Source organism: Balaenoptera physalus, assembly GCF_965194825.1.
Source record: "Balaenoptera physalus genome assembly, contig: HAP1_SCAFFOLD_1144, whole genome shotgun sequence".
Classification (NCBI taxonomy): Eukaryota; Metazoa; Chordata; class Mammalia; order Artiodactyla; family Balaenopteridae; genus Balaenoptera; species Balaenoptera physalus.
The window spans coordinates 147,072-160,631 of record NW_028125650.1 but is presented as its reverse complement, the minus strand read 5'-3'; the positions used below and the strand labels follow the sequence as shown (position 1 = coordinate 160,631).

General features: G+C 45.4%; 1 pseudogene across 1 annotated transcript; it reads right to left on the bottom strand.

The window, feature by feature from the left end:
- Positions 1 to 6,193: 6,193 nt before the first annotated feature.
- On the bottom strand, positions 6,194 to 13,104 carry LOC309653767 (uncharacterized protein C2orf78 pseudogene; annotated as a pseudogene). Its single transcript has 3 exons — positions 13,017 to 13,104; positions 9,380 to 10,129; positions 6,194 to 8,106 (listed from the first exon to the last, which is right to left on the bottom strand). The product of its transcript is annotated as an uncharacterized protein C2orf78 pseudogene (transcript).
- Positions 13,105 to 13,560: the final 456 nt, after the last annotated feature.

The following is a 13,560-nucleotide window of genomic DNA, read 5'->3' as shown; positions in this document are numbered from 1 at the left end:
TCTTTTGAGAAGTCTCTGATTTCATTTTCTACATGGGTACCCTTTAAGGCTCAATATTGGAAAAGAAGGGGATCAGAGTGATCAACCCAATGTGGTATCCTAACGTAACAGATAAGGAAAGCAGCAGGCTTTGTGAGGCAGTCAGTGATTTGTCCAAAGTCACACAGACAGTAAACGTCAAAGTCAAAACTGAAATTAGGTCTCCAGACTTGTAGTTCAATACTTTCCCTCATTATTCCACGCTATTTTGAATCTCCTCCTCAATTTAGGGGCAAAAGAAATCGAACGCAAAACTTTCCAAAGTTTCTTTTCTTACCTGACATGGTCAGAGAAGAGGAGACATCAACTGCAGGTACAAGGGATGAGGAGACAACACTAGAGGATGTCTGAGTGGCTGCAGCTGAACGGCGCACGTGTCCAGTACAAAGGTCACTGGTTACTGGTCCAAACGGCTCCACGGAAACCCCAAGACCTCTACCAAGTGGTAGTAGGTTTGGTAGGAGAGTGATGTCACAAAGCAGGCAGTTGAAAGGTATGAGCTAGCCAATAGGGAGGTCCGATCCCCAACAGGAGGGCGGGCTTGGGTGAAGAGAGCGTAGGAGAGCTAAAACAACCCCTCAATTTCTGAGCTCTGGGGAGGAAATCCTAGAAGACAGATTTACCTCCCCCAGGCTCTTCCATTAGGGAAATCATTGCAACATTTCTTACAGACGTTCATTAATATAATTAACTAACAGTTACTTATATTCTACAGAGTATTCTATTTTATGTATCATATACTTAGAGCTATATAGATCTTATTTAACTAGTATCCTTAGGAAGGAAAGAGCCATGTAGTTTGAACTATTACAGTTGTAACTTGGTTAAAGAGCAGGGTGAAGTTTGTTGAGTGTACCCTGTGGAGAATGTTGTGGTCCAAGGCTCTTCTCTTTTAGTTTCTTCTCCTTGACTCCTACCTTCCTTGGGCTGGGCTAGGCTGGGGGCCAGGTTGGACTTGCGACTTAACATTTCTCTTCCGCTTTCTTTTTTTTTTTTTTCTTCCATTATGGGCATTGCTTCTAGGACAAGCCTTGGTCTTGCATTGGATGTTCCTTCCTGTCAACTTCCAGCAGCAGGAGTCTTCTTTTCAGTGCTTGATGCTTCACGAAATAGACTCTGCCCATTGGCAGCAAATACCAGAGAGCTAGGAGACAGAGCTGGTTGCAGACCTTTCCTCTTCCAGCCCTTGGTTGCAATTGTTTTGCCCATGATTTGCTAGCTCTAGTTCCTTGGGCCACACAGGTATCCTGCCATCCAGCTCTTTTTATATGTGAGAGACATTCTGAACACTGTCCCTCTTTCTTTGCACAGAAGTATATACAGTGTGGCAGTTACCGTAATCTCCTCCCCCTTGCAAACAGCCCCTCTAGAATCTCGGACCTCTAGGACTCTCTGTCTTGCATGCTTGGGTGCAAGGCCAAGCACAATGAAGAGGAGAATAATTAGAGAAAGAGGAGGACATTGGTGGAGAACTGGGAGCAGGTAAGGTGAAAGGGCACCGGAGAAAAGAGATGCATGTAGGTTTTTTGGTTTCTGTGGGAAACAAGTTGACACACTTGGGCCTCATTTTGTATTAACAGAACAGAGAGTTGTAGATATAAGTAGCTAGATCGTGCAGCAACTGCCATGAAGTCTGTACACTGAAGAGAACAGTCTCACATCTAGTTTTCATTTTGTTTTATGTCATATTACCTTATTTATACCATTCACTGGTATGTTTGTAGAACGCAGATGTTTTCAAATGCTCTGGTTTTGTCTACATGGTTATTTCCTTGTCCTATTTGTAAGGAATCCAACATTGTAAGACATATTGCATGTTTTTCTCTTGACGATTGTTTACCTTGAAGCGTCATGAGCTAACTTGAGCTGTTGGATTTTGTGGAGAAACTTTAAAAAGGGTCTGTGAAAAAGGCATTGTGGTGAGTCGCATTATGCACCCGAGCGTAAGGAGCAGATATCTGCCACCAGCCCAGCTTGGCCTGGATTGCCTCTGTGTTAGTTCCCCTGGTTAGTGCTTTTCTCCCTAACCACTCTTGTGACTGTGATAATGTGAGTTAAGGGCTGAGTTGCTAGTGATTTATGTGTGAGGTAGGCTGGTTTGAGGGAGGAAATCTATGGACCTAGTCATTTTCCTTGGTGGTAAGCTTTCAGGGGTGCAAAGATCGATCTTCCTGGGGACTTTTCTGGTACCAGGAAGATATCGCATAGATGGGACCTCCAAAGACACACATTTAATTTTTAGGCCTGTTGTTCCTATTATGGGATGTGAGTTTCTTCACTGATGGGGATGCTGCTTATCTGAGAAGAAACTGTGAAAGGTGGTGTAGTATAGAGGTGTGGCTTAAGCTTTTAAGTTTTCTTCAAGGTTTTTCCCCTAAGCTTCATACTTCAGACGGCCTACTTACATGAGACTAGTATGTGATGTCAGGCTAACAACTTCCTAAATACCTGCAAGCCAGATCAGTGTCTCTTTTCTCTATATTCCCATGGAAATCAAGGGTCCCGCCGAATTTTCCATCGAAACAGTTGATTTGTGCTGTCTCTAGGAATTCTACAGGGCGTACCGTTGCTTCCTAACCGGTGTCATTTGGGAGATCGATCCCCCTCTGTACGTTCAAATGATTAATTTTGAGACTCTGCTCATGTGTGCAGTAAACCCTTTAATTCCCTAAGACCTTCCTTTCCTCCATCTCATACCCCATGAAGCCCGCTTCAGTTTATCTCCTGAATTTCTTTGGAATCTGTCAGCTCTCCCTCAACATCCTAATACTGAACTTGCCTGTCTGTTGCGATTAGGTCCTAACTAGTGTCCATATATCTTGTTTCCCTCCAATCCATTCTTCACACAAGAAAGCTTCAAAGCAAGTTGGAACATTGCTCATAAACATCGCTCACAAACATTGTTTTGAGAATAGAAAACACACTGGTGGCCTTTAAGACTCTGCGTGCTCTAGAATCCTCTCTGCTTCTCTAGCCCCATCTTGTGCCACGTTTGCCCTCACTTTCTATGCTTCAGATACACTGAATTAACCTTAGTTCTCACTCATCTGACAGAAGTCAGTTGAGAAATTATTTTTCACTGTGATTCCTAGCATTAAGGAATTTGATGATCAGGTTTTGTATGAGGACTAAAACTAAACTGGGAAGTGGAAGAATTGCGTTTCAACTGTTTCAGTCAACACGCATGTATTAATGATACCTAAGTATTGAACACCGGGCTAGGTTTCATGAGGGATACAGAAGTTCTGGCCATCTCTGGTTTTGGGTATCCCTTATTTGTTGAGACCTTTGCGTTGTTTGGTTGCCTTTTGTCTGTTTTCCAGATGGGAAAACAGGAACAAGGGAAGTATAGGTTATTACTAGGTGGGGTTGAACAAGTGGAGCAGCAAACTGCAAAGCAGAAAGAAGAGGGACGTACTATAGAGGGATGTGATTTCCATTTTCAAGGCGCCTGCGTCCTGTGCAGGGAGACAGCCTAACATAAAATGTGCCTAACAAAAGATCTATTGACTTCTTACTAAAAATCTCCAGTTCATATAACCCAGGGGTTTACACCTTCTCCTTTAAAAGTTCTATTCCTGGGACTTCCCTGGTGGTCCAGTGGTGAAGACTCTGCGCTTCCAATGCAGCAGGCGTGGGTTCAATCCCTGGTTGGGGAGCTAAGATCCCACATGCTGCGCAGCCAAAGAAATTTTTTTCAAAAGTTATACTCCTGTGTTGTTGAATTTAGTGGTTTAGATTTTGTTTGAATGTTAAGAAGATTTCAGTTTATTTACCAGGAACAAACAAAACATAATGTAAAAATAGTTTCCCAGAAACGATTTCCATCGTTCTCTTCTTCCCTTTCTCCCGCAGACTGACTGGTGTTTCATCTTGACAAGTTCTCTGAAGTTCTCTGTCATTCCATAGGAAAGCGGTCTGGCTTGGAGGTTGCAATCCCAGGGAATTTTTCATCAGCGGGGAAGTCTCCATCACTACAGAGGAATCAAGGTTGAAGTCAGTCCCGGGTAAGTGAGATGCTCCCCCTAAACACCAACACAGCAGTCGTGTACCTTTCAAGGGGTTCAGGGGCAAGATGGGCAAGGCATTTCTACTAACTCTTCTTAAGGATCATGGACAGTGTGCCCTATGCTACGAGGTAAGCGGTGACTGTTGTAATTCTTACTGGTGATCATTTCATGTCACTGATCCTTGGCTCTCTTTGTATCTCATAGGACTGTTGTTAAGTCCAATACAAAATGAGTCTTCTTTTTAAAAAACTGAAATGTTTTACAAAGCCTAGCATTCTCATAGAGAGTCCTTTGAATTCTCCCCACTTTCCCGAGAGGCTAAGAACACTTCACACCATGAACTAGGAGAGGGGGTAGAGCCCTTTCTGATGAAATATAGAAACAAAGACAGAGTCTTAGCCTGCTTGCTCTCTGGACAGGATCTCGGACCACAAGGTCTTAAATCCTGGTATAAATGACGGAAGTGAGGACAGTTCAACTGGCACTCTCATAACAAGAGTTCTGAAACACCTTCCAAAGAGACTGTAGCGGTAGACGAGGGAAGGGAGTGCTACAGTGTGGTAGTACAGGGGGAATGCTCGGCTACAGCAGTGAAAAATGTGGTACCTATTGGTGTGCTCTCGGGGTTCTTGTACATGTAGCATAGATGACCTTTACAGTGTCCCTCCCACCTTCCCACCTGCATTAGGTGTTCTGTTTTTTTGTTTGTTTGTTTGTTTTTAATTTACGTTTATTGATTGATTGATTGATTGAACTTATTTATTCTACGTATTTATTTTTTTGGCTGCACTGGGTCCTCATTGCTGTGCACGGGCTTTCTCTAGTTGCGGCTAGCGGGGTCTACTCTTGGTTGCGGTGTGCGGGCTTCTCATCGCGGTGGCCTCTCTTGTTGCGGAGCATGGGCTGTAGGCGCGTGGGCTTCGGTAGTTGCGGCTCACGGGCTCTGGAATGCAGGCTCAGTCGTTGTGGCACATGCGCTTAGTTGCTGCACGGCATGTGGGATCTTCGCAGACCGGGGCTCGAAGCCGTGTCCCCTGCATTGGCAGGCGCCACCAGGGAAGCCCTAGCTGTTCTTATATAGAGTCTAAAAACAGAGAGCACTGAGAGAAGGTAGTGGTTATTAAAGGCTCAGGATCTAAATTCTACCTGTCTCTACACCCCTTCCCAGCTGTCGATTTGACCCCGTTTGTGAATGCCGACCTCATTCTTCAACTTTCTCTGCCGTTTGTATACTCACCTTGAAAACTTGTTTCTGTGATGCGTTGAGCAGACACAGGGTGGCAGATTGCAGAGGTGGAAGCTGGTGGTCGGATATTTGCGGGCTGAATCTCCTTCAGTCCCATTCCCATTTCTGGTTGCGCAGAGGCCCTACTTCCTGTGTATGACGCGGAGCCATAGGATTGCGGGCAGGAGCCAAGTTCTCCATACAGTGAAGACCCCAGTGTGCCTTGGTTATAGTAATATACCTGGCTTCCTTCCTGGTAGGGAAGTGACAGGCGGCTATGCCCCTGATTTGTTCGTGGGCCTCCTGATGCAGCAGTTCCCTTGGCTCTGGCCCTGTCGTCAGCTGCCCCTAGGAGGACTCTGAGCCCTAGCTACTTCTCTGGTAGATTTGCCTATTCCCCCACTATAATCACACCTGAATAAGGCAACTCAAACCTTTCAGAGATGTGTCGTGAACCTCTTGTTTTCTGAAATACCTATCTGGTGGTTGTGAGACTTAAGGCCAACCTCCCCGAGAGACTTTGTTTCTATTTCTCCTAGTAAACCTAGACTCATCTCCTGTCACCTTCAACTCTACTCCAATTGTGTTCTTTCAACCCAGACCCCTGACCCTGCTTTTTACTTCTGCCATTTCATCCTCACTCCTGCTTCCTTTCCTAAATCCATACGTCTCTTTTGGCCTTCCTAGCCCTGGGCCAAGTTCCTTCCTCTTTCCTCAGTTTTTACCCCTTTCCTTCATTCTCCCATCCAACTTTCAGGCCTTCCTTTCTCACGCCCCAGTTAGCAGCATCTCAAAATTCGAAAGGTTTATTACTCATCTATTAATTCTATTCCATTTACTTATTCGGTTCTATACCTATCTTACCTATGTATGGAAGAACCGCTGGTAGCCAAGGTGGCAGCAAGAATCCTAGCAGCTGTCACCTGACGTATCCGTAGTAGTCAGCAATTTCCATTTCTTTGTCCCTCTGGGTGAAAAATTGCAGCTTCCCCGAAGAGGTGTATCTGGCAGCATTCTCCCGTTGTTGTTGAGCCCGCCTCTTCATGGCCTCTCGCTCTGGCCTCTGCTCTTGTTCGATGGGCTTTGACATGACTGGCTCAGGCACGTTGGGTTCCCTCCATGGAACTCGTTGCTTGCTGAAGTCTTGGAGTAGAAGTTGGGTTTGGAGCTTGGGTGGGGACTGGCGCTTAGTCACAGCAGGGGGAACAGGCTCGCGCTGGAGAGAAGCGCCAGATGAAGTTTTGTAGGGTGCAGGCCTAGGAGCAGCAGGCTGAGGGACACGAGGCTGGGTATGGTTGGTCCAAGCCGGTTGGGTTGGGTTGGCCACAGTTGGCTGAGCTGGTTTGGCGGGACCTGGCAAAGAGGCAGGAGCTGGCTGGGATGAATTGACTGCAGCAGGTTGAGCTGAGTCAGTAGAACCAGGCTGGGCACGGTAAGCCACAGCAGGCCGATGTGAGGCCAGAGACTGTGGCCTCCGAGGAGCGGGTCGAGCTTGAGGCTTGTCCCAGGCAGAAAAAGGCAGAGGTATCAACTTGACCTTCCCAGGAGGAGGCCGCTCACACTGGGATGGAGATGGACACTCTGTTTCAGCACTGCTGTCTGGTTTCTGGGCTTGGACTTGCGTTTTCTCAGGCCTCTTACCCTCACGTGGGGTATGCCGCCGTGGCTGGATCGCTGGGGGTGGCTGGGGGTCTTTGGGGTTGCTTGAATTTCCCAAGAGCCGACAGGAAGAGAGCCCAGTTTTCGTCTCATTCTTCTTCCCCAGCGCATGAAGAACCTTCACAGACTCCAGCATGCGCACGCCAAGGGAGGTTCGAGGCTTTTGAAAGCTCTCTTGGCGAAGCTCAGTTTGGTGTTCCTTTCGCTTCGTGTTGGGGATTGCTGGCTTGTCTTCTGCCTTGACTTTGTTCCCTGACTGCTTGTTCTCTTCAGCCTTGTTTCTTCCTCTGGTCCTTTTGGTCTTTTCCTGCCCATGGCTCTCAGTTTTGCTGATCTTTCCGGATGCAGCTTTCTGAGGTTTGCCTTGAGAGTGCTTGGCCGTGTTCGCAGGAGCCCTGTCACTGACTGCAGCAGTGCATATAACCGCTTCTCCCCCTAACAGGCACTCTGGATCCTTTGGCTGGATTTTGGCCTTGGGAGCACCACCGATAGGCTCAGAGGCTTTCTGTTTGTTCTTCCTGGGTTGATCAGAGGGAACCTTTACGACACTTGGCTTTTCCTGCACCTGATTCACCTTAATGGCTCTGGTGTCTTCAGCTTTGATCACGTTGGGACCTTGGGATCGATCAAGATCTTTCCAAGAATTAAAGAGCTGGGGAAGGTGAATATCCTCCGCCAGTGTAGTAATGTCTGCAAGACCACTGCTAGGTTCAGTCCCATTTTCAAGTGTCCCTAGGTCCTGACGACTCAGGCTGTTCTCTCCCAGATCAGCATTTTCAGAACCAGGCTGCTCCTCTTGGCTGAGGGGATCGGTGCAGGCCAGCGGCTGGGGAATATCAGGGATTCCCAAAGGGAGTAGTGGAGGATCTTGGTTTTCTATTGGGATCTGGTAGGCCTCCAGAGGCTTTGACAGCTTGGTTTTGATATCCTCCACGTTCTTACTCTCTGTTTGTCCCTGGCTTGGAGCTGGAGGCAGGGCCAGGAGACGCCTGGCACTCTGGACTGGAGCTGTCACTGAAATGTCCCCAAGTTCAGATGGTGGGTTACTCTCAAGTATGTGACTGTTTCTGCTACTGCAGGACTTGGGGAGTTCTTGAGTTTGTGTCACACAAAACGTCTGGCTTGGAGGTTGCAATCCCAGGGAATTTTTCATCACCAGGGAAGGCTCCATCACTACAAAGGGATCAAGGGAGAAGTCAGTCCCTGGTAAATGAGATGCTCCCCCTAAACACCAACACAGCAGTCATGTACCTTTCAAGGGGTTCAGGGGCAAGATGGGCAAGGCATTTCTACTAACTCTTCTTAAGGATCATGGACAGTGCCCTATGCTACGAGGTAAGCGGTGACTGTTGTAATGCTTAACTGGTGATCATTTCATGTCACTGATCCTTGGCTCTCTTTGTATCTCATAGGACTGTTGTAAGTCCAATACAAAATGAGTCTTCTTTTTAAACAACTGAAATGTTTTACAAAGCCTAGCATTCTCATATAGAGTCCTTTCAATTCTCCCCACTTTCCCGAGAGGCTAAGAACACTTCACACCATGAACTAGGAGAGGGGGTAGAGCCCTTTCTGATGAAATACAGAAACAAAGACAGAGTCTTAGCCTGCTTGCTCTCTGGACAGGATCTCGGACCACAAGGTCTTAAATCCTGGTATAAATGACGGAAGTGAGGACACTTCAACTGGCACTCTCATAACAAGAGTTCTGAGACACCTTCCAAAGAGACTGTAGCAGTAGACGAGGGAAGGGAGTGCTACAGTGTGGTAGTACAGGGGGAATGCTCGGCTACAGCAGTGAAAAATGTGGTACCTATTGGTGTGCTCTCGGGGTTCTTGTACATGTAGCATAGATGACCTTTACAGTGTCCCTGCCACCTTCCCACCTGCATTAGGTGTTCTTTTTGTTTTTTTGTTTTTTTTTAATTTACGTTTATTTATTGATTGATTGTTTGAACTTATTTATTCTACGTATTTATTTTTTTGGCTGCACAGGGTCTTCATTGGTGTGCACGGGCTTTCTCTAGTTGCGGCTAGCGGGGTCTACTCTTGGTTGCGGTGTGCGGGCTTCTCTTGTTGCGGAGCATGCGCTCTAGGCGCGTGGGCTTCGGTAGTTGCGGCTCACGGGCTCTAGAATGCAGGCTCAGTCGTTGTGGCACATGGGCTTAGTTGCTCCACGGCATGTGGGATCTTCCCAGACCAGGGCTCGAACCCGTGTCCCCCGCATTGCATTGGCAGGCGGATTCTTAACCACGGCGCCACCAGGGAAGCCCTAGGTGTTCTTACATAGAGTCTAAAAACAGAGGGCACTGAGCGAAGGTAGTGGTTACTAAAGGCTCAGGATCTAAATTCTACCTGTCTCTACACCCCTTCCCAGCTGTCGATTTGACCCCATTTGTGAATGCCGACCTCATTCTTCAGCTTTCTCTGCCGTTTGTATACTCACCTTGAAAACTTGTTTCTGTGATGCGTTGAGCAGACACAGGGTGGCAGATTGCAGAGGTGGAAGCTGGTGGTCGGATATTTGTGGGCTGAATCTCCTTCAGTCCCATTCCCATTTCTGGTTGCGCAGAGGCCCTACTTCCTGTGTATGACGCGGAGCCATAGGATTGCGGGCAGGAGCCAAGTTCTCCATACAGTGAAGACCCCAGTGTGCCTTGGTTATAGTAATATACCTGGCTTCCTTCCTGGTAGGGAAGTGACAGGCGGCTATGCCCCTGATTTGGAATCTGAGATGGTGCTCCCTGAGCAAGCCTGGCAGAAAGTGATGGATATAGAGGGACCATGTTATTGGCGTCTGAAGTTTTATCATACTGGGCTGCCATAAACATGGAGGAAGCAGCTGGGTGCCGGTCAGTGAGTGCCAGAGTAAAGTCTCCGAGTGAAGAGGAATTCTTTTCAGTGCTTCCTGTGATGTCCCACTCAAGAACACCTGGATAGGAAGGAGCTGAAGTGGAGATCTGGCTGTGGTCAGTAACTCCAGATAACATAGTCGTGCTGGAATGTTGGTAAAGGTAGGCACTACCCATGAGTGTCTGGAAAGAGGTACCGGTAGCCGATGCCGAACTGACGGCAGGGGCAGAGACTCTGGAGAAGTTGCAGACACTTCGTGTTAGGGAAGTTGCATTGCTCACCACAGGAAGAGAATGCTGCAGAGAATTTAGAGTTCCAAGTAGAGATGGATTTTGGAAATTTTCTGTAAGAACAAGAGGGTCATGAAAAACTCAGGGAGGTTGAGAAATTCTCACTACGTTTGAGGAACAGCATTATCTTAAGGTTCTTGCTCTCAGGACACCTCTACTATCGACCCTTCCTGAGAAACCCAAAATCAGACAGTTAATGATGGCTGTAAGGACTGAGCAGTTTTCCACTCTTCTGTATTAACTGCCTGTGCTCCCATCTTGGGCACAGATGGGCAGAAGAGCCAAGTGGTATGGTTCAGACATTGTTCTCTAGGCTGGAAGCAACCTTCTCCCTGCCCTGTCTTTCCCTTCAGCCTGCACTCGTATTGACTTCTATGCTATTTCCTAGACTGGAAGCATTTTAGAACTAGGAGGCCCTTAGAGAACTTTCTCTTTTTTCAGTCTCATTTCACGAGTAAGGAAACTGAGGCTCAGAGAGGTCGGGTTGACTTGTTCAAGTTCTCTCATTATGTTAGTGTCATTACCAGGTTTCAGAACCTAAGTATCCTGACTTCCTTGCCAGGACTCCACTCTGAGCATGATAGTGCCAGAAAGCAGGAGAAATAGAACTTATAATATAAGCATTTTTTTTGTCCATTAGAAAACAGTACGGCCATTACCATTGTCATCTTCAGTGTCTCCCTTTGCTTGTGCAGTTCCCACGCTATTACCTAGAGTTGACGTATAGCTCAGTCCAACTGGTGAACTGAAAGAGTCATTTTTGCCCTCTTCAAGCCTGGTTTCTCATCCTACCTCAAAATGATTACCCGAAAGTGGATTTCTTAAGTGCTTTTGGAAAGAGAAAAGTTATCTGATTACTTCAGATTACTCATCTATAAAGTGGTTATAACACCACCACCAATAATAATAGCAGTAATAATTAATAGATGAATAAGCTGATCTATTGCATATGATTTATATGGAGGAAGATACAATAAGTTCTAGAAAGACAAAGAAAAATCATGAAAAACATGTTACGTAACGAAAAAGAAATCCATAGATATTAATGAAAACTGGGGTATGTGGGCAAGTATCAAAGCCTAATGAATTTACTAACAAATGACATTCTGTACCATACATGCAATATTATGAAAGTGAATTTTGCCCACTCTATTTTAGTGAATACTATTAACCAAAAAACACGATGGAGGTGATAGAGGTGAATGAATTCCTAGCCAATGCATACAGACAGAGACGATAAATCAGTAAAAAATGCACAACAAGCAACAGAATGCAACAAATGTGAATGTATAGGTAGCCACAACATATATAGACAAGTATTTCAATGAAAACCGGTACAAAGCAGACAGCAAAATAGTAAGTGTAAAAGAGTTTCATTATTGTGCTCATTCATATTTTTACCCAGCAAGTAACAGGTATTAAGCCTAGGAGAAATATATCTTTCCATGAATATAACTCATATAATAAGCAGAAAGGAAGCTTAAAAAGTATCAAGAAGGTTTTTGTATTTATCCTAGAACTTAGAATCATCTTCCACATCCAAGAAGATGACATCCCAAGACCTCAAAAAACCATCATCCCTAGAATCCAATTAAAAAAGATTTTCAAATGTAAGAAAATCCAAAGGACTCCACAACATTGTTTTAGATAAATGTGGATGTTTGTGTTTTCTTTTTTTCTTTTGCCGTGCCGCGTGGCCCTGGCCGTGAAAGCACCGAGTCCTAAAGCGCTGGACCGCCAGGGAATTCCCTAAATGGGGAATTAGAGATGTGGGGCTTGACTTTTTCTTTTTCTTCTCCGGTAGCTAAGATCTACAAGCGAACGATGGCTGTTGATCAATGTGCTCTCTGTGTTAGGAAGGAAATAACTGTAAAAATGAAAAGCAACCTTGCCTTAGAAGCTACATATCACACAAAGGAAATAGTCCTTCTGATTCAATGTAGAAGATATCATTTAAAATGTTTAATTGGTCAAATGTCTACCTAGTTTAAAAATTAGAAAGAATAGAACACTGAAAAGCAGCCCCCTAGATAACCACTTTGGTTTCTGGTTTCTAGGAAGCATCATTTCTAAAACATACTTCTAAAATGTTTCTATTCCAAACTGTCAAGTGCCAGCTGTATTCAGAGAGGCAATAAAAGAAAGAAAACGGAGTATGACTTTTCTGATAGGCTGCCCTTCCTGGTGATCCCCTGTTCTGGCCTTACTTTCCTTCTTAGTCTGTTAATGTAAGGATTTGCTACCATCAGCTTTGTTTTGCCCTGCTCTGAGCAGATTTCCCTCTGTGCTGTTTCTGCTTTAATTTAAAATCTTTGGCTCCCATCAACATTCCATGGCAAACTGCCTCTTTCTTGAGAGCTCCTCTATGCTTTCCCTCTTCATTCTTATATTTTTTTCCCATCTCTTGGTTCCTGTTGGCCTGTGCTAATGAAAACAATCCTAAACTTGCTTACGTTTGACTCTGTGCCTCCCTATATAGCCCAGTACTCTCCATCCTCTCTCCCTATTCTCTCTTTTCAACTAGTCGAAATACTAGTGGAGGGAGACCATTGGAGATGAAACATCTTGGTATATATCGCTAGTTTTCTGTGTCACCTGGCTTTTCTATGTTTCTGTTGAAACACTCTTTTGAGAAGTCTCTGATTTCATTTTCTACATGGGTACCCTTTAAGGCTCAATATTGGAAAAGAAGGGGATCAGAGTGATCAACCCAATGTGGTATCCTAACGTAACAGATAAGGAAAGCAGCAGGCTTTGTGAGGCAGTCAGTGATTTGTCCAAAGTCACACAGACAGTAAACGTCAAAGTCAAAACTGAAATTAGGTCTCCAGACTTGTAGTTCAATACTTTCCCTCATTATTCCACGCTATTTTGAATCTCCTCCTCAATTTAGGGGCAAAAGAAATCGAACGCAAAACTTTCCAAAGTTTCTTTTCTTACCTGACATGGTCAGAGAAGAGGAGACATCAACTGCAGGTACAAGGGATGAGGAGACAACACTAGAGGATGTCTGAGTGGCTGCAGCTGAACGGCGCACGTGTCCAGTACAAAGGTCACTGGTTACTGGTCCAAACGGCTCCACGGAAACCCCAAGACCTCTACCAAGTGGTAGTAGGTTTGGTAGGAGAGTGATGTCACAAAGCAGGCAGTTGAAAGGTATGAGCTAGCCAATAGGGAGGTCCGATCCCCAACAGGAGGGCGGGCTTGGGTGAAGAGAGCGTAGGAGAGCTAAAACAACCCCTCAATTTCTGAGCTCTGGGGAGGAAATCCTAGAAGACAGATTTACCTCCCCCAGGCTCTTCCATTAGGGAAATCATTGCAACATTTCTTACAGACGTTCATTAATATAATTAACTAACAGTTACTTATATTCTACAGAGTATTCTATTTTATGTATCATATACTTAGAGCTATATAGATCTTATTTAACTAGTATCCTTAGGAAGGAAAGAGCCATGTAGTTTGAACTATTACAGTTGTAACT